The sequence below is a fragment of the Schistocerca serialis genome, chromosome 6, assembly GCF_023864345.2.
Source record: "Schistocerca serialis cubense isolate TAMUIC-IGC-003099 chromosome 6, iqSchSeri2.2, whole genome shotgun sequence".
Lineage (NCBI taxonomy): Eukaryota > Metazoa > Arthropoda > Insecta > Orthoptera > Acrididae > Schistocerca > Schistocerca serialis.
Window position 1 is genome coordinate 217,873,454 of NC_064643.1, and position 22,717 is coordinate 217,896,170.

The window sequence follows — 22,717 nt, forward strand, 5'->3', positions numbered from 1 at the left end:
CTACTACCGCTGAGAAAAAAGAAACATGCATGGTGGAACAACAACTGTGAAAACGCCCTTAAAGCACTCAAACTGGCATTCCAGAAATACAGAATCAAGAAAACACCAGAAACACAACAAGATTTCTTCAAAGTATGGAAAGAAACAGCCAGAATCATCAGACAAACCAAGACAAGATACCTAAACGAACAACTGGAACAACTGGAGAGTGACTTTCAGAATTACAATATAAGAGATTTCTACAGGACATTTGCAATAGGATACATGGATACACACAACAAAATCCCTGCTTTAAAAAACAAAATGGAAAATTACCACTTACTAATGAAGAAAACTGCAAAGAACTCACAGTTTACTTTGCCAATTTACTAAATTGTCCAGAACCCACAGAAAGATTCCCACATATTGAACCCACACACACCAACCAAGACTCAATACCACCCTCAAAAGAAGAAATCCTCAAGCACATCCACCATCTCAAAAACAACAAAGCGGCTGGTGAAGACAACATAGCAGAACTACTGAAAAACTTTGGCCCTAAATCACTTGAAGAGCTCATGGAAATTATCAAAGAGATTTGGACAACAGAAGACTTACCTGATGATTGGAAGGGTGCACTTATCCACCCTTTGCACAAAAAAAGGCGATAGAATCGATTTCAACAATTACCAAGGCATTTCACTGCTACCAGTCACCTACAAGATCTTCTCTTCATGCCTATTGCAGAGAACACAGGAACAAATTGAACACAAGATTGGGGAGTATCGAGTGGGCTTCCGGCGCGGATGTTCCTGCCCTGAACAAATTTTTAATCTAAAAACAACGTTGAAATATGGAGCTACTAGACATAAGCCCACCATATGTACATTCATCGACTTCAAGAGGGCGTATGACTCAGTCAACTGTAAATCTGTAGCCAACACTCTAACAGAACTCGGAATTGACCAGAAAACACATAAGCTCATTGAACAGACACTCTCCAACACAACCTCTAAAGTAAAATTCATGGGGGAAATCTCAGAATGTTTTAAGATCAGAACTGGAGTAAGACAAGGAGACGAACTATCTTTAATTCTGTTCAATATTGAAATGTTTAAAGCTTTCCTGGCGTACTGATTGTTCCATAAAAACATGGGAGAACTGCCGGATATCAGTAACATCCTGCCACGATATTTCGGCGCAAAGTCTTCTGGCCATCTTCAGGTGAGTGCCACTGTAGTAGTACTGGCGAGTACGCGCTGAGCTCCGTTATTTAAAGCCGTACTGAGGTGACATTGCGCATGCGCATGCGTTACTGATATCTGGCAGTTATCCCATGTTTTTATGGAACAATCAGTACGCCGGGAAAGCTTTAAACATCACATCAAGCAACTCTATGGGGAGGAAGTGATGGAATTCGAAGATTCAACAAGTTATGTGAAAGAAGAGTGAGGCTGCTGAGCTCACTGATATTCTTATTAAGTTGCAGAGACAAGGGCATTATTCCAACGTTTGCCAAAATTGTGCATTTCATAAATACCGCTGCTGCAAACAACATCAAACGTAAAGCAAGCATGGCTTTGGTGAGAGAAACGATTCGTTTTAGTCGGCGTGAATTGGATTCTGTGTCAAAGGACATGCTCCACATACATTTGGAATTGGCAGCAAGACTATCTTCTCTGTCGTGGGAGTGGGTGGATGGTGTGACAAGGGCTAAAGCAAACTGGAGCCATGATAAAGCTGTGACGAGGCAAACTGCCAAGATTGACAAACTTTCTAAACAGATGCAGCAGGAAGTTCCAGCTCGACGATCTGTTGTTAATTTGACAGAGAAAACTTTAGATGACGCGACTGTGTCTGTTAGCAAAAGGACTGAACTTTGCTCCCACACCTGTTTCAGCGCCACTAGTGGATTTCATCAGTGCCATTGAAGAAGCTATATGCCGTCTTGATACAGATGAAGCGGAGGAAGTTTGTCGAGAGTCTTGCCATGTATTGACCAGGGGTGCACCAATGAAGAGTAACATCTCGCCCATGGAGAGGAAACCCCTCCGTAATTTACGAGCAGATGTGGAAACACTACTGTCCTCATACAAAGGGATGACTATATTAATAAGATCTATGTTTTATTATGTGACTCAACGTATCGCAAAATCGATAAGGATCCCACGAGCCGAGTGGTGCGAAAAACAGCAGAACTTTTATCAAATAGTTCTCTACAGAAGGAGGTCATCAAGAGACTGAAACCAAACAGTTCAGTTCCACCTAGGCTATATGGACTGCCTATGATCCACAAGGAAAATGTGCCATTACGTCCAACTGTGAGTAACATTGGAGCAGCCACCTACGACCTAGCAAAGTTCTTGGCATCTTTGCTCAAACCAATGATAGGCAAGTGTGCACATCAGATAAAGAATTCTGGTGATTTTATCAGTCAACTTCAGTCACTACAACTGCAAAGTAATGACTTATTGGTCAGTCTTGATGTGGTTTCACTTTTCACAAAGGTGCCTCTGGTGGACTCACTACACCTCATTGGCAATATGTTTGGTGCAGACATTACAGCGTTGTTTGAGCACACTCTCTCCTCTACATATTTTATATTTAACAATGAATTTTACAAACAATCTGATGGTGTTGCCATGGGGAGTCCTTTGTCTCCCCTGGTGGCCAATCTTTTTATGGAAGATTTTGACGAGAGAGCACTCGACTCTGTCACTTTTAAACCGACAGTATTCTGGCAATACATAGACGACACTTTTATAGTGTGGCCTCATGGTCTGGACCGTCTCCAAGAATTTTTACGTCACATGAACTCCATACGTGAAAACATCAAGTTTACCATGGAGATAGAGAAAGATGGTTATGTGCCATTTTTAGACATCTTGGTGCGACAGAAAAATGATGGCACACTTGGTCACTCGGTGTACAGAAAGCCACTCATACAGACCTGTATCTACAAGCTACTCGTTGCCACCATCCAGCACAAACACTGGGCATTCTCAAAACCTTGATCCACCGTGCCCATACTATCTCTGACGCTGGCAGTCTTGAAGCGGAACTGGAACACCTGCAAAAAGTATTTCTGAAGAATGGCTTTTCACCTAGGCAAGTGAACAGAGTGATTCAGGCCTACAAACAATGGAACAAGGAAGAGGAAGGGGCCTTGAGGTCGACGGCTTATCTACCATTTATTGGGAATATTTCTTCACAGATAGGCAGAATATTGAGAAAGTATCAAGTGAGAGTCATCTTTCGCCCTCCTTCCAAAATTTCATCACTGGTGGGATCTGTTAAAGACGACCTGGGCCTGCGTAAATCAGGTGTTTACAAAATTCTGTGTGAATGCGGCAAATCATATAAAGGTCAAACAACAAGAACTGTGCAGGAACACATTGTGGAACACCAACGGCAAACTCGCCTTCTCCAACCCACCAAGTCCGCAATCGCGGAACACTGTATTTCCACAGACCATTCCATGAATTACGACACAAAAATTTTGGCCCATACATCAAACTTTTGGAGCTCGATTATCAATGGATCTGTGGAAATAAGATTGTCTGACTACGAGACTCTCATCAATCGAGATAGCGGTTATGAGCTAAACTCTGCTTGGAATCCTGTTATAGAGAAACTTCATAGTCGACGTAGATATCTGCATAAAGGTGAAAATCGACCTGATATCGATACGTCAAGCTTTCACCGTGGAGGGCATGAGGCGCAGCGCACGGAGCTTTTATGAATGCGCACACTGAACAGCGCATGCGCAATGTCACCTCAGTACGGCTTTAAATAGCAGAGCTCAGCGTGTACTCCCCAGTATTACTACAGTGGCACTCACCTGAAGATGGCCAGAAGACTCTGCACCGAAATATCGTGGCAGGATGTTACTGACATCCGGCAGATCTCCCGTGTTTTTACGGAACTGTTCAATATTGTTTTGGACAAGGTCATAAGGGACTGGGAGAGTGAGCTTAGAAAACGTAGCCTATGGAAACCAGTGAAGATTGGAAAGAAAACTGAAGTCACCTGCCTGGCCTTTGCCGATGACCTTGCAATTTTGACAGACAGTGAACAAAATGTAATACATCAAATAGAAATACTCAAGGAATGTGCCAAGAAGGTTGGCTTGCAAATTTATTTTGAGAAAATGGAATTTGTGTGTACACTGTTAAACATACAGAATCTCACCACAAAATATGGACGGATAAACAGAGTTCCACATTTTAAATACCGGGGGGAAATTTTGGAACCCATTGGACCAGAAAAAAAACCTCAAGAAACTTGAGCACACAAACTAAAAAGAGCCTACGGTCGAACGCACCAACTTTACAACAAAAAGTGCATGTCCATCCATGCAAAAATCAGGCACTACAGCACTGTCATTAAACACGAGGTGGTATACGCAGCAGAAACCTAGTCACTCCGTAACAAGATGCTACTACAAAATCTACAAAAAGGAGAATGAAAGATCATTAGGAAAATCCTTGGACCACAAAAAATTGAAGCTAGATATAGACTGCAAGCCAACAAAACTACATAGGAAATTTCAAATATTGCTGCTGAAATTAGAAAAAGACGCCTTAAATTCTATGGACACATACACAGACTCCCTGAGTATAGACTCACACACCAGATACTCACAGCTATTGAAAACCTTAAAGGTATGACATGGGCCGAACAAGTACAAAGAGACCTTACTGATGCTCAACCCACCATTCAGGACACTGCAGAACGTAACATCTACAGAAGCAAAATAGACAAGTGGGAGGTCCAGTCAGAGACAAGAACCAAAAAGACCAGTACAAAGTGGGCAGATGAAAAAAAGAAAGCCATGAACGAGAAAATTAAGGCCTCATGGAAAAACTGCAGGAAGAACTGTAGAAGCTTCATGTGATCCACAATGGGTCTGCTACATGTATAACAATACTATACAGAGTGACTCACCTAAAACTTGTACCACAAATATTTCAGAATGGGAAAGTCCTACCGGTTGCAGTTTTCACAGAAAGAACCGGTAGTCAGAGACTCGTATTGTCTGTCAGTAAACAAATTGTAATAATACTTATAAACTGTTTTTTGTGCGAACATACACTTCCTGCAATGGAACAATGCCTATCAACATTATAAAATAGGGTAAATTAGAATGTCAGGGTGTTTGTTGCAGGATGTACTGTGAGACGTTTACGAATATCATATTTTGAAAAGTTTCCACACCAACACTTGTTTGTGTCATCTGACACATGTAGTTGCTAGGTACGATATTGTTATGTCTGCGTACAGTGTAGTTGTGTGTTCCTTGAGTGCATTACAACTTGCTAGTCAGTTAGTGTGTGACAGTCCAAGCAGTAGATCATTAATGGACAATGGGATTTATCAATTCAGAAAAAGCTGAAATGCTCATGATGTAAGGAGCATGTACAAATAATGCAGTTTGTTCTTGTACAATGTGTGTGGCAAGATATCCCAATATCTACATCTACATCCACACTCCGCAAGCCACCTGACGGTGTGTGGTGGAGGGTATTTTGAGTGCCTCTATCAGTTCTCCCTTCTATTCCAGTGTCCAGATGTCAACCATCTCATTTACCTACCTCTTCAACAAGTTACGTGAAAGTGGTAGTGTAACACTCAGAAGAAAACAAGTGCAGTTGCAGTTGATCCGCACATTAGCTCCCTTGCAACAGTATGAGAAGTGGCATGAGTCAGTGGTACCATCCCTGAACATCTGCGTCCAATGGAGTATAAACATGTGACATGGGATTGTAAACCACCAGCCTACTACAGGCCATCTTCCACAGATGCTAAAAGACATTCCTCTACAGACTAAGAGGACCCTATGGTACCAACATGGCTATCCAGCCTATAGTGCAGAGGTACTACAGCATGCCTCCAAATTATTCCCAAGTCACTGGACTGTACACGGAGGACCCGTACCCTGCTTGATCCATTCCCCAGATTACACACCTATAGACTTTTTTCTGTGGGGAAAGCTGAGAAACACTGTCTACACGAACATGCCAACTACATCCAATGATATGCAAGGACATATTACTGCAGCCTGCTCAGACGTCTCCACTGAACTGCTAGTATTTTTGCTGCCTGTGGTTATTTTGAACATAACCTGTGATGGTCATTGTCTCGTTACTGGTCAGAATCCACATAAGTAGCGTATGCACTTGTGTTATTCTTTGGTGGGTGCTATCACAGGTATTGTACAAGTGTCAGTGTGGGTGGGAACTTTTCAAAATACAATTTCCCATAAATGACTCACACCTGAATCCTGCAACAAACACCACTAACATTCCAGTTTACCCTATTTTTCAGTTTGTGGGTCCGTGAATAATCACTTGTTCAAATGCTCCTTACAGTTAAAGGGCATCTTTTTCAGAAGTGATAAATTTAAGCTATATGATCAAAAGCTACATTTCTTTGGTTTGAGGAAACCAAACATGGCACAAGTTTGACATCGCCTCTGGCACGCTGCTTGAATTTGCATGCCCAATGACCTGATTGGCTAACTTTAATGCTACTAAAAGAAATCTGATAAATTTTGGGTATACGATAAATTGCAAAAATCCAAGGGCTGGCAATTCAACTAAATACCTAGGAATTACAATTACGAACAACTTAAACTGGAAAGACCACATATATAGTTTGACTTGCCAAGTCTAGCTTCATATTGTATCAAGCGGATGGATTTGTATGTATATGGGGACATCTTCATGAATCCATGAACCCTGCATGTCAGCACTGGACTGTTCAAGTTGGTGGAGGCTCTGTAATGGTGTGGGGTGTGTGCAATTTGAGTGATATGGGATTTGTGATACTTCTAGGTACGACTGCAACAGATGACGTGTGTAAGTATCCTGTCTGATCACTTGCAACCATTCATGTCCATTCTGCATTCTGACAGACTTGGCCAATTTCAGCAGGACAATGCGACACCCCAGACATCCAGAATTGTTACAGAATGATCCAGGAACACTCTTCTGTGCTTAAACACTTCTGTTGGCCACCAAACTATATATGTGGTCTTTCCAGTTTAAGTTGTTCGTAATTGTAATTCCTAGGTATTTAGTTGAATTGACAGCCCTTGGATTTTTGCAATTTATCGTATACCCAAAATTTATCGGATTTCTTTTAGTAGCATTGAAGTTAGCCAATCAGGCCATTGGGCATGCAAATTCAAGCAGCGTGCCAGAGGCGATGTCAAACTTGTGCCATGTTTGGTTTTCTCAAACCAAAGAAATGTAGCTTTTGATCATCTAGCTTAAATTTATCACTTCTGAAAAAGATGCCCTTTAACTGTAAGGAGCATTTGAACAAGTGATTATTCACGGACCCACAGATGTCTGTAACTCACTGCATTTTAGTGTATGTGTGTGCAATGACCTGGTAGGCTAACTTCAATGCTAAATTACTCAGAAATGGTGCAACATACAAAAAATTTTTTAAACAATTATTTCTCAGCACAACCTCCTCTGCAATGCCCTTACTAGCTTTTCAGGTTGTTTCTAACTGCCAGTATAAAGACAAGTTGTTTAACATTGATACTAAAAATCTCAAAAAGTTCTTGACCAATTTACTTCAAATTTTTACACAATACTCTAATAAATGCTGAGATGGACACACACACACACACACACACACACACACACACACACAGTGAATCACTTAACATTTGTGCCACAAATACTGCGGAAATGGAAAGTACTATTGATGTGGAGTTTTCATAGAATGGATTGATAGTCAGGGGCTTGTATTATTAGCCAATCAACAAATTCTAATAATGCTTACAAAGTGTATTTTTGGTGGTGTCATAAGCTTTTTTAAAAATGGAACAATGCCTGTCAACATTAACAAACTGAAAAATAGGGTAAATTGGAACGTTAGTGGTGTTTGTTGCAGGATTCAGGTGTGAGTCATTTATGGGAAATTATATTTTGAAAAGTTCCCACCCACACTGACACTTGTACAATACCTGTGATAGCACACACTAAAGAATAACACGATGCATACGCTACTTGTTGTGGATTGGAAAGAGCGCCAACCCACTATGAGAGGAAGCCGAAAGGCACGCGTTTTAGCTCACGCAGGCTGGCGTGAGGTCTGGAAAAGGTCAAGGAAATTAGACTAGCAAAAAACGTACGTAGCTGCTGGAATACTTAACTTTAATACATAATTGGTGAACATCGCTCTTAACGGTACATGTTTTACAGCATCAATAGTAACTGGTAATGGCGCCTTGCTAGGTCGGAGCAAATGACGTAGCTGAAGGCTATGCTAACTATCGTCTCGGCAAATGAGAGCGTATTTTGTCAGTGAACCATCGCTAGCAAAGTCGGCTGTACAACTGGGCGAGTGCTAGGAAGTCTCTCTAGACCTGCCGTGTGGCGGCGCTCGGTCTGCAATCTCTGATAGTGGTGACACGCGGGTTCGACGTATACTAACGGACTGCGGCCGATTTAAAGGCTACCACCTAGCAAGTGTGGTGTCTGGCGGTGACACCACACTACTTATGTGGATTCTGACCAGTAACGAGACAACTGACCATCACAGGTTATATTCAAAATAACCACAGGCAGCAAAAATACATGCTTCCAGTCTGGAATGGAATTACTGCTGCACACTTTCTAGCAGTTCAATGGAGACGTCTGAGCAGGCTGCAGTAATATGTCCTTGCATATCATTGGATGTAGTTGGCATGTTCGTGTAGACAGTGTTTCTCAGCTTTCCCCACAGAAAAAAGGCTATAGGTGTGAAATCTGGGGAATGGATCAAGCAGGGTACGGGTCCTCCGATTTCAGTCCAGTGATGACGTTGTTTGAGAGGACACGGAGTAATTAAATGCTATTCTTTGCTGTGTTAGTGAATGTGATTGTTGAAAAAGAAGAAAAACAAACTTTTGACTACAGACTTTTAACTTACTTCATGTCTTAGCTCTGAACGAAGCAAGATGCATGGGACATCTATAAATTATTTGGTTGTTAAAAAGAGGCAATTGTGATTATATTTAATTGTATCTAATGAGAATCGATGTAGTTGACTTGCAAGCATTTGTATGCTTATATGAAACTTGTAGAAAGGAAAATACACCTGAGCTGAACTGAAAGTATGAGAGTACAGAGTTATTTCAAGTGAGAGAGATAATAATTTTTTGGTTCCTCTAACCAGCATTATTTCTTCGGAGAAGCAGTTATGGAGATTGACGCAGCCGCATATCCAGAGAAGACGATCGGCTAAATGTTTCAAGTAAGTCAACTGCAGTAAGAGAAGTGTGAAGTTCGCAATCCAGTTTGAACCACTTCTCTTGACGCCAAAACTGTTAGACTACCTTACATAGTGATGTCAGCTTAAGAAGTGAGACTTCTGTTGTGGGCTTGAAACTAACATACTAAGATAACAAATATCAACCAGTTACGTAATAAAATGTTAGATCAGTTTCTCCAATAAGTAATGCCACACACCATGGGCTTCTCAATAGACCAAGACAAATATACTTCATTGTCACCTCAAAACATTGTGGGCTATAAATATTACATTTCTAGTTTCCTCATTTAATACTAGTTCATGAAACATTGTTAGCAGATTTCGCAGAAAATTTAGTATCTATCTTTATATGTCTGCCAATTCAGATTTTTGAGTTATTTCCATGATTCTCTTCTGCAGGTTCAGCAAATCTGTAATGATATGCACTGTACTTCATTGTATACATTCAATATATCTGTTAGTTCTGTGTGGTATGGATCTCACACACTAAAACAATGTTCTAGAATAGGTTTCTGTCATTTCTGTAAGCAATCTCTCTTGTATACTGGTTGCACTATTCCCAGCATCCATCTGCTTTACCTACAGTGAGCCTAAATTGTTGATATTCCTACTGGAGTTTCCATTGTTTGACTGAGCATTCCACTTCATATACTTACAAACTGTTACACTCAGTTTTTTTTTTTTTTTGGCAATCTTTCCACCATTTCAAAATCTTACCAAAATCTGATCAAACATTTTTCCAACTTTTTTTTACGCAGTTCTGCATTACAAATAAGTACACAATCTTCAAAAGGTCTAAGATCACTATTAATACTGACAGTCAGTTCATTAATATGCAACATGAATAGCAAAGGCTGAACACACTTCTGTGGGGCTGATCTGCCCACCTGCTAATAACACTCTATCCCAGATAACATTCTCAATATCTGGGCACAAGTTTTGTTTGATGATATACACAATCGTACTTTTGTTAGCCAGTGGTGGGTTGCTACTGTGTCAAAAGCTTTTTTGGAAATAAAGATATACTCCCTCTACCCAACTGACGTGATCCATGGCTTACAGGAAGTCATGTGAGAACAGTACAACTTGGATTTTTCATGACCAATGTTTTCGGAATCCACACTGGTTGACATAAAGCAGGTCATTCTGTTCAAGATACCTCCTTATGTTTGAACTCAGAATTAGTTCTAAGATTCTATAACAGATGGATGTCAAAGATACTGGAGAGAAGATTTGTGGATCACTTCCACTAACCTTGTTGTAGATGTGTGTAACATGTGATTTCTTTCTTCCAAATACTAGGCACAGTTTTTTGATTGAAGAATCTACACTATACTATGGTTAAAAGCCTCAAATGCTTTTTAATCTAATAGATATTTTATCAGGCCCTGGATTTTTGTTTGATTCTCATGATTTTTACTATTTCTCAATGTCACTGATTATAATATCAACATAATTCACTATGCAATGATGCAAGAATCAAACTGGGCAATATACTTCTGGATTTTCCTTTGAAAATGAAGTTCAGAATTTCTCCTTTAGCTTCATTAGCCCCAATTTGAGTACTAGTGTATCTACGACCATCTGCTAGGCACTTAATTTTAGTACCACTGACAGCCTTTACACATGACCAAAATCTATTTGGACTCTGCAAGAGGTCTTTTGATAAGATTTTGCTACACTAGTCATTGAAGGATTCACTCATTGCCTTTTAATATTGCACATTTCATCACTCAATCTATACTCTTGGTCTTTGTTTTACAATGATTGTGCAGTAGTCGTTGAACTCTTCCATCGGGAGGGTGAACTTGGAGTTGAAGTGGGTGCTTATGACGGACATAGGGTCCTATATTGGTTTGATTCCTGTGGATGCTATCGATAGGTGGGGCTACACTAGGCATGGCCTTCACCTCAATAGGAAAGGGAAGGGAAAACTGTCTGGGTTGCTTGCAGAAAACTTAAGGGGGGACACTGTCACAAGTGGTAAAATACCAGTGGTCACATGTGTCAGAGGGATGCCTTTTTTAGGATAGGAAAGGCGGAAAGAAAACGAGTTTTAAGAGAGATTGGCAGACACACTCAGTTTGAGAAAATAGATGAACAGGAGTCAGATTTTAGCATACAGCCTCCATGTAAACAATGTTTAACAGAAAGTAATCAGAAACTGCAAGTTCATCTTCGCCAAAGCAGTTATGATCCCATTAGTATGCAGTATCAGTTATCTTTATTACACCAGAACATTTCGGGACTCAGAAATAAAGTTGATGACCTACTCATTTGTATTCATGAAATGAATTCATCTAACCAAATTGACATAATCTGCCTCTTTGAACATCAAGTGGCCACTGGTATGAATATGTTAGACATTTCAGGATTTAAGCTAGCTTCCTACTTCTGCAGAGTAGATATGGACGGAGGAGGAGTTGCCACATTTATTAAAAACTGCCATAAATTCAAGAACATTGACATTAATAAATTCTGTTTAGAGCAGCATCTAGAAGCATGTGCAACAGAAGTAGAGTTCCGTAACAGATCCTACATAATAGTAACTATTTACTGAGCATCTGCAGGAAATTACAATCTATTCATAAATCATATAGAAGCTCTTATGGGTTATTTGACAGGAAGAAACAAAGAAATTTTGATTGCTGGTGACTTTAATACAGATTTTCTAATGCAATCTTCCAGTAAACATTCACTGCAGTTAGTAATGTTGTCTTTCAATCTAACTCACACTGTAAACTTTCCAACTAGGATCAATAAATCCTCAAGGACAGCATTGATAACATTTTTATAGACTAATCATATCATAAAAACTGTAATAAATGGACTATCAGACCATGACAGCCAGCTCCTTGTTTTAGATGTAAATTCTAAGCAGATTATCAAGACTGCTAAATCTGAGTACAGGAGAGTAGTCAATCAACCAAAAATTGAGTGTTTTAGAAAACTGCTCAAAGATATGAACTGGAAAGATGTTTATAGTGCTCATGACATGAATGAAAAATATAACACGTTCATGAACAATGTCAGTACCATGTTTGAAAACTGTTTTCCTCTAAAAGTTACTCAAATTAAAAAGAAGTCTATAATAAAAGGAAATACGGAAGCGTCCGATCCCGCCCGTCTGCTTTGACCCACGACGTCACAAATATGGCGGAAACGACCATAAACCAAGATTCCAATATGGCGCATATAAAGTTGTTATGTACACATTATGAGGACGAAAATACATCAAAAAAACAAACACACACACGTTCCACAAAAAGCCTAATGACACTAACGGGACAAGCGTGGGAAATAGGGTTTTTTTTGGTGGGGACAAACTAAATATAAACAAATTTAGACACCCACCCCCATACAAAACCACGCAAAATGACGAAAAAAACCGACATCACAAAACTCCCCAAATACCACTAAACACACTATCATCTGGAATCGGACACTTCCCTTGACCTATATAGCTCAACAGCAGCTCTCGATTCCATAAATTGGGATTAAACACTTCCCTTGACCTATTATCCTTACGACATCTCCACATACAGCCGTCCATAGTCCGACACGCCAGAACTTTAAGTAAGCCTCATTTCTTCACGACATACTGAACACTTCACGAATTCATCCAAAAATCCGAATAGTTGAAGAAATTTTATTAGAGACATCGCACTGTCCCCCATCATAGCCGACAACGGAAAACTGTTGACCCTGTCAGTCATATCCATACCTACCAAAGACATAAAAAAAGCAATTTACCAAAATACACACACGACGCCACACTCGCAAACTAAACCAAAAAATCACCTAACACTCCACCAGAGAGCAGCACCGATCGCATCACAACGACACCTACAAACACGCCACTCTCACAAACTGAATTCCGCACCATCGTGACGTCACAGATCACAACAGCCTTACGTCACGGGTCAAAGCCGATAGGTGGGACCGGACGCTTCGGTTGACCCTAATAAAATTATGGATTACACAAGGAATAAAGATTTCCTGTAAGACAAAAAGGAAAATGTATCTATCGACCAAAAATAGCTCCAATGCTGATGATCTAGCTAAATACAAGGAATACTGTAAAATATTAAATAAAGTAATTCAGACATCTATACAAATGCTTTACAAGAAGAAGATAGCAATGTCAGAGAACAAAAGCAAAACAATATGGGATATAGTGAAAGAGGAGACTGGTAGAACCAGAAAGGAACACGAGCAAATAGCATTAAGGATAGATGACACATTAATAACCGATGGACACAGTGTGGCAAATCTATTTAACAAGTACTTTATATCTGTTACTGATAGAATGGGATTGTCAGGATCAGTAAATAATGCCCTTGAATATCTGAAACAAGCCTTTACAAATAGCTTCAGGTACATGAATATGTCACTCACTTCACCAAAAGAAATAACTTCCATAATAAAATCTTTAAAAACAAAGCATTCTAGTGGTTACGATGAAATATCAACAAAGATAATTAAGGCATGTTCTTGTGAGTTTAGTACAATTCTAAGTTGCTTGTGTAACCAGCCAATTATAACTGGGACATTTCCTGACTGGCTAAAATATGCAGTCTATTCAAGAAAGGTGATAAAGAGATACCATCAAACTACAGACTGATTTCACTTTTGCCAGCATTCTCAAGAATTTTAGAGAAAGTAATGTACAGGCAGCTTCTCAACCATCTGACCACAAATAACATATTATCAAGAACACAATTTGGATTTCTGAACGGTTCTGATACCAAGAAGGCTATTTACACCTACAGTGAAAATGTACTTAATTCATTAAATAACAAATTACAAGCAGCAAGTATTTTCTGTGATTTGTCAAAGGCATTTGATTGTTTGAACCACAACATCCTTTTAAATAAATTAGAATTCTATGGTGTCACGGGCAGTGCTGCAAAATGGTTCAAGTCATACCTCGCTAACAGGAAACAAAGGGTGTCAGTCCAAGGGACTAGTGAATTAAGTCATCAGTCATCATCAGAATGGGATGAAATTACATGTGGTGTCCCACAAGGATCCATCTTCGGGCCAATGCTTTTTCTTGTGTACATTAATGATCTCTCATCAGTTACACTGCCAGAAGCAGAGTTTGTTTTGTTTGCAGATGACACAAGTATTGCAATAAATAGTACGTCGAGTGTAGTTCTAGAAAGATCTGCTAATGATATTTTCATGGATATTAATAAATGGTTTAAAGCCAACTCACTGACATTAAACTTTGAAAAGACTCACTACATGCAATTCAGAACCTGTAAGAGGTTTCCACACAGCATATGCATAAAGTATGAAGAAGAGCAGATAGAAGAGGTTGACAGTCTTAAATTCCTGGCATTACAACTTGATAATAAATTCAGTTGGGAGGAGCACACCACAGAACTGCAGAAACGCCTTAACAAATCTGTATTTGCAATTCGAGTGTTACCTGACATAGGCAACATAAAAATGAAAAAGCTTGCATACTTTGCCTACTTTCATTCCATAATGCCATATGGTATAATATTTTGGGGTAACTCTTCAAGCCAAACAAAAGTTTTCAGAGTCCAAAAGCGTGTAATATTTATTATTTGTGGAGTAAATTCACAGACGTATTGTAGAAACCTCTTCAAAGAACTGGGTATACTAACTACTGCCTCTCAGTATATTTACTCCTTAATGAAATTTGTCCTAAATAATATATCTCTTTTTCCAACAAACAGCTCAGTTCATACATACAATACCAGGAACAAAAATAATCTGCACAAGGACTTAAAAGCATTTACTTTAGTTCAAAAAGCGGTCCACTACTCAGGAACACTCATCTTCAATAATTTGCCAGCAAACATAAAAAATTTAGTTACAAATAAAGATCAGTTTCAAAAGAAGCCTGAAAGACTTGCTAGCAGCCAACTCCTTCTACTCCATTGACGAATTTTTTAATAGTAACAAACGATGTATTGTATATATTCATACTATTAGTATTGTTATTACAGCTCTTTAAAAAAAAAAAGGGGGGGGGGAGACATGTTCCACATCCACGAGGATCTCCTCAGCTTGGATCTATGGAACGAAAAACTAGTCTAATCTAATCTAGAAGCTTCTTTACAGAGATGTCTACCATGAAGGACACCTCCCATCATGAACTGTTCTACTAAGTACATATGCATCTAATGACTGATCAACTATTCTAATGAAGTGAAGCTACAGTTCGTCAACATGCATCTGTCCATGGCTGAATTTTTAAAGTTCCTCCTGGAAAAATGACACTATGGTCTCTTTATCTAGCTTTTTGAAGATATAAACATTCTGAATTGTTTTAGAGCCATTCGCACTTGCACTGTTGTTACAACTGCGTCATGATCAATGATACCAGTTTCAATGTGGATCTGTTCTGGGTAGATTTCAGAGAAGACATTTGACACCATTCATTCTGTATGATGTCCTGACATGCCCATCACATCACTGAGCATTATACTGAGTTTATGGACTGGGACTAGGGAAATGAAAGATCACAAAATAATTATGGTATATAACAGGCAGGCAGTCAGAATTAAAAATAAAAAAAAAAAAAGGATAAGTGTCATTAAAAAAGGTTAAAGTTGGTGTATGCTGGAATCAAGAGAGATGAGTAATATAACTTGTTAGGTTACAAATAGTGCACCACAGTCACCCATGCCAGATTCCTGTATCCTTAAGACATCTCATGGCTGGGAAAACATGTCAGGATACTGATATTTGTTTACTAGACAATAAGTTATTCAAGACAGAATACAGTTAACAGCACTTGTATTTCTCAATTTTAAGGATACAGGGTACTTATAAATGGTGGAAAAATCGAAATTTAATGTGACTTGATTAAATTCTATAGTCTTTCCTGATTACATTGATATATACATTATAGGGTTTCAAATGAAAAATGACCTACATGTACCAAAGTTATGGTCATGTATGTCACCACACCCCTTTTATTTCTGTTACAGAAACCAGCATTATTTCGAAAAGAACTGTGAACTTTCTGTTTCCAGTGATTATACATATGGTACATGTATATGTTGGTAACAGTGCAGGTTTCTAGTGTCTGTAAATATTTATCTTTGATAGTATTTACTTTTTTCACTAGTGCAGTTTGTTCATGTGTTACTGAACAACATATATTTGTGGAAGTACATATCCTTTAGTGTGCAATAAACATGAACTATGCCACATATCAAGAAATTCAATAAAAGGAAATTCCGTGGTAACCATTTCACAAAGAAAGCAAGCCACACTGTTGAAAGTAACCCACATGGCACGCCTCCTGGTGATTCTTAGGTGTCTTGACGGTTGTGTCTATAGCATCTATGAAACGTGCTGCAGAAGAAACTGTAAATGTTAGTGCAACCAGGGACACTGCTGTTGCACTTGATGGGACATGGCAACCCCAAGGACATCATTCCTTGAATGGTATTGTAAGTGCTACTTCTCTGGAGAATGGAAAAGTTGTTGACGTTGAGTGTTTATCTAAGTACTGCCACACCTGCCATGGTAACACTGAAGGACATATTGAACATCAGTGTTCTAAGGATTATGATGGTTACAGTGGGGGTATTGAGTGTGATGGAGCTCTAAAAATATTTCAGAGGTCGGTGTCCATTTATAACGTTAGATATATGACGTACCTAGGTGATAAGGACTCTAAAGCTTTCAATCAAATTAATGAGTTCAATGTTTATGGTGATATCTTGGTAACAAAACTGAAGTGTTGTGGGCATGTGCAAAAGAGGATGGGTGCTAGACTGAGGAAGCTACGAATAGAAATGAAAGGAAAGTTGCTATCTGATGGAAAATCTCTGTCTGGCAGAGGCAGATTGACAGAAACTAAAAAAGACCTTCTTCAGAGTTATTATGGACTGGCCATTAGACGAACTGCATCTCTGAATGATGTTACAGCAATGAGAAAATTTGTATGGGCCACCTACTTTCATAAGTTGTCCACAGATGACCATCCTGTTTACGGACGTTTCCCTAAAGGAGCAGATTCTTGGTGTGGTTACCAAAAAGTGAAAGAAAGTGTTCAAATATACCATCATAACCATTCTCTTCCTGAGCCTGTTATGAACGAAATAAAACCAATTTTTGGAGACCTGAGTGACCCTGTTTTGCTTAGTAAATGTCTTCATGGGGGCACTCAGAATACAAATGAAAGTTTCAACAATTGCATATGGGAAAAATTACACAAAAAGGGTAGGGCTAAATACATTAAAAGTTGGTGTACTAGATGAAGTGATATGTTTAAATGATGGAGTTATAGGAAGGTTGGAAGTCCTGAGAAATTTAAGCATAAAATGTGGCTCTCATATTGGACATTAATTGCTTGAGTGTGACAGACAATGGGTGCATGAAGCTGAAAGATTCGCTCTTTAAGTTACCAAAGAAGCAAGAAGTGCTAAAAGGAATGCCAAGAGGAAGCTTGAATATGAAGAAATGCTGCAGGATGAAGACTATGCTTCAGGAATGTTCTGAGGCAGAGTTTGATCGGACTCATATCTTAATTTGCAATTTCTCGCAAGTTGTATTTTGCAGAATTCACGTACAAACATTTCCTAAAGCTTATAAAGCATTGCTCCATTTTTTTTCTGTAACTTCCAATAGTCCATAGTTATGTAGTAGACCTAAGCTTTATTGCAGAATGAACTAAGATATAAAAAAATAACATTTTTATTAGGAAAAAATTATAAAAATTAAAATGTGAGATGTGATATTTTTTATCTTAGTAATATAAATAATAGGTGGAATTAAATAGGGCTAGAACCTCAGCCATCATGTCATGCATATCATAAAAATTTCGTCTCCTTCAAACGTATAACATTGAATTAAATGGTAGGCCCTACCACAATTTGACGCAGCATTTTGGAAAAAAATTGCATCAATTTCTTTGTATTTTTTAATAACCCCAAACAGGTTCAAAAATATTCAAAATACTTCTAATTTTTTCAGAAAATGTGCTGCATTACCTGATCTCAACAACAAATATGTAAAACATATACATTATAAACAGTGCTTGAAAGAAATAAGTGCTAATTTTTACATAGGCCTAATTTTGAGCTGAGAAAGTACTACACCGTATCCTTAATTATATGTAGGCCTTACACAATCAGCTCATCAGAAAAGATTTACCTTAACCTGAATAAATCTTTATCTTAAGAAAGTGCATTAGCTGTTACAAGCTTTATTTAAGTAACCACATACAGGACTACAGAGACAACAGCAAATCATATGTGAAATGCAAGTGTCATTAACTAGCAGGTTAATGTACTTTAAACAAATTATTTTCAAGTACAATTCCTGCACATAATTTGATACATAATTTCTCTAAAAAATAGTAGTCTACCACTGGTTCATTTGACATGCTGAGAGTGATCAGATGGACTTCAATACAGGAGATGTAAATTTCTAAATCAACATTGTTATGCTACCGTCTCCCTATCATTACTTATCATTCTCATGCACTTAAATTTTTTTCATCTCTATTCCATGCAGTTCATAGTGTTACAGAAATTTACAAATATCTCATTTCAAGTACAAAAGATAGGCAAAATAGTCGTACCACCAGATTCATGGAATGTGCTACACATAACAAATAAAACATCGTACCTTATTGTATGATTTCTCATTTCAAATGCATGTTTGTAATTTTGATGTGATACTTACTGAAGTTGCTTAACTCATCCAACAGTACGTCTCTAAAAGTATCACTGCACTTTAAGCTGCTAATTTTGGTGACATAATAACGCCAGTTCCTGCATATGAAACCACTAAAAATATTCCAAGGTTTGAATTCGACAAGCAAATCCACGAATATATAGTGTACACTGAAATCACACAACTATGATAGCAAGAACTTTACGGGTTCTAACAGGGCCACAACCAAATGCATTTCCACAATAAACATTTGTTAGTGGCACGATTACGATGCAGAGGCCGTCAAGATTTCTATGTACACCTCCAAGTACACATCATCAAAAGACTATTAAAAATCGCACTTTGTCAAACGTTGTAAACATCACAACCCCGCCACCATCAAACTCAAACATAAACAAACTAGACAGTACACACAACAAAAACTACTGTCAGAGATAACATGCATCAGACGGCGTTCCACGCATGGTTCCACGTGAACTTGGATGCTATCAAAAGAGGTGTGAAAGCTCAAAATGCAGTGCCGCGATGACACCCGGATTCCATGTTACAATGCATTGCATTACCAGGTTGCAAGCATTGTGAAGCCTAGTGCAGGGTTGGCTCAGTTGACTAAGAGCATTGGGAAATTATGTAGGAATTTTTCGAAACAGTATAAGGTAATGATTGTGGGTGGAGCAGCGTATAGTCTTGATATGGACGGGGAATATGACGTAGGTGGTGTCCTAGTAAAGACAGCTATTTAAACCGGAGGCACTACTGTGCATTTTGTGTAACTGCTTCGGCTTCATGATCGGCCTCATCTTAATGTGGCTATTAGACTTTTAAAATGGGATTGGAGAAGGCGTTAATGGCAGAGGGCATGGATCACATCGCAATGATGCTAGTTGTGTCTATCAGTATATCAGGTTTCACTAGGCATGGCCTACACCTCCATAAGTATGGGAAGGGGAGGCTAGCAAAGCTTAAAGGTGACAGTGTAGAGTGCGGTGGTGGTATCACTCATGGGAAAATTCGTGCAGTACTTGGTGTTGGAGCTGCACTCTTTTTAGAATGAAGTCAGCTGATAGGTATACCTTCTTAAAGGAAGTCCCTCTAACTAAGGAATCACCTTCAGAGATGGTCGGGTATCCAAGCAGAGAAGGAATTTGCATCGTTCATCAAAATATAAGAGTTATTAGAGACAAAGTTAGTCAACTGTTTATAGATGTTGACTCTGACATTATTGGTATATCGAGGCACCACTTAAATAATAAGAGAATTCAGAGACTTCCTTTACAAGATACAGATTAGCTGGCTGTTATTCAAGGAGTTCCTTGCAGATTGGGATAGTGGCCATGCAAAAAAAAAAAAAAAAAAAAAAAAAAAAAAAAAAAAAAAAAAACAGTTTCCGTTTGTGTCCATAGACGTCTCATGGCACTGCACTGAAAGGATATGTGATGTTGTGCAGGGGCAGTTGAATTTAGTGAAACTAAACTTCTAATTGTTGTTGTTTATAGGTCCTCCTTACTCTGACTTCAGAGCATTTCTGCTCAAGTTAGAGAGGGTTCTTGGTTCACTGTATACGGAGTACAAAAAAATTAGGTATATGAAGTGACTTCAGTATTAGTTTTGCATACGACTGTGCAATGGTGTTGGTAGATCTCCTAAACTCATATGGCGTGATGCAGACAGAGTTTTTTCCAACCACGTAGGAAGGGGACAGTAGCACAGCCATAGACAATATTTTTATTCATTCTTCATTAACAGAGAGGCATTCTGTTAGTAAAAGGGTGAATGTCCATTCGGACCATGATGCACAAATTTTAACACTAAGAGGTTTTTGTTCTCAATCGAATGTTATACGTAATTAAAAACTATATAGAAAAGCTAATCCAACGGCAATAGAGAGCTTTTTTAAACCTCGTTAAGGAACAAGAGTGGCAGGATGTTTGCAGTGCTGATAACTTCGGTGACAAACACAGTGCTTTCCTCAGGACATTTCTCACGCTCTTTGAAAGTTGCTTTCCATTAAAAAGTTCTAAACAAGCTACTGGCAGTAAAAAACGGCCTGCATGACTGATTAGTTTGATAAGGATATTATGTAGAACAAAGTGGGAATAATATAAAAATGTTAGAAGTTGTCACAACCAGGCTAAAGTAGCCCATTACAATCAATATTGTAAGGTGCTTAAAATATTATTAAGAAGACAAAGATATGTGGTTCGCAAATAGACTACTCAATTCACAGGATAAAATTAGAACAATGTGGTCAGTTGTGAAGGAAGTGATGGTCAGCAGCACAAAGTGGATGATATAAAGTCAGTTCATACTAAAAATATTTCTGTCACTGATAAGCCAGATATATGTACACTATTAACAATATTTTCTGAGCATCGTTCGTGAATTAAATAAAAACTTTGCTTTTACAGGGAATCATATAACACTACTGGAAAATGTCTTTTTCAAGACTGATGACTGAAATACTGGTCCCTGATACTGAAAAGGGGGAGTTTGAGTCAGTAATTAAGTCACTGAAAACTGAAGACTCTCATGGCTAGCAGAATATTTAAGTACTATGATGCACATATTAGCCCTGTACTTAGGCATATTTGCAATTTTTCCTTTAGGAATGATCAGTTTCCTGAATGATTAAAGTACTCAGTAGCAAAGCTGCTTTATAAAAAGGAGAAAGGAATAATGTAGACAATTTTAGACCTATATCTATGCCATCAGTGTTTGCTAAAGTTACTGAAAAGGCTGAGTATGTAACGATAATTGATCATTTTATTCCACATAATTTGCTATCAAATGTACAGTTCAGCTTTAGAAGTCGTTTAACAACTTAAAATAGAATATTCTCTTTTCTCTGTAAGGCTTAAACAAAAGGTTTCGAACGCTAGGGATATTGTTTGATTTAACTAAGGCGCTTGATTGTGTTGATCACAAAATAATGCTCCAGAAGTTGGATCATTATGTAATATGGGGACTAGCTCACAATTTGGTCTTCTGTTACTTTAACAACAGATAGCGAAAAGTAATTATTCACAATGTTAAGAATGGCTGTGATGTGAGGTTCAGGCAAATTTTGGGTGCCCCAGGGATCAGTGCTGGGGCCACTTCTCTTCCTTATCTATTTAAATGATATGCCCTCGAGTATTCAGGGGAATTCTAAAACATTTCTGTTTGCTGATTACACTAGCTTAGTAGTAAAGGATGTTGTATACAACATGGGCTGTGTTTCAAATGATGCAGTTCATGACATATGCTCATGGCTTGTAGAAAATAAATTATCGCTAAATCACAATAAGACTCAGTTTTTACAGTTTCTAACACATAATTCAACAAAATCTGACATTTTAATTTCACAGAATGGGCATATGGTTAGTGAAACAGAACATTTCAAATTTCTATTTGTTCAGTTAGATAGGAAACTGTCATGGAAAGCCCATATTCAGGATCTTATTCAAAGACTTAATGCTGCCAGTTTCACTATTTGAATGGTATATGAAGTAAGTGATCGTTCTCCAATAAAAATTAGTCTACTTTTCATATTTTTATTCGCTTATGTTGTATGATATTATATTTTGGGGTAGCTCAAAGGATATATTTGGCTCAGAAATGGGCAGTTCGGGCAACAAGTAGTGTAAGCTCACTAACTTCTTGTTGACCCCTGTTCATTCATATGGGTATTCTGACACTGGCCTCTCAGTATATGTATTCTTCACTATCATTTTTTGTTAACAATATCAGCTTATTCCCAAGAATTAGCAGCTTTCACGCTGTTAATACTAGGCAGAAATCAATCTGCATATGG

General features: G+C 38.4%; 1 protein-coding gene across 3 annotated transcripts in view; it reads right to left on the bottom strand.

The window, feature by feature from the left end:
- LOC126483742 (pre-mRNA-splicing factor syf1 homolog) overlaps positions 1 to 22,717 on the bottom strand; it is a 553,324-nt gene that overhangs the window by 113,442 nt on the left and 417,165 nt on the right. The window contains exons 1-2 of one of the 3 annotated variants that reach the window (XM_050106880.1): positions 18,934 to 19,354; positions 2,930 to 3,049 (exon numbers count right to left, since the gene is read on the bottom strand). The exons of 1 other annotated variant lie outside the window; for it this stretch is intronic. The gene's annotated coding sequence lies outside the window, so the exon portion shown is untranslated. Of the gene's footprint in view, positions 1 to 2,929; positions 3,050 to 18,933; positions 19,355 to 22,717 lie in introns of those variants that run through there. One more of the 3 variants, XM_050106879.1, reaches the window with a different exon arrangement.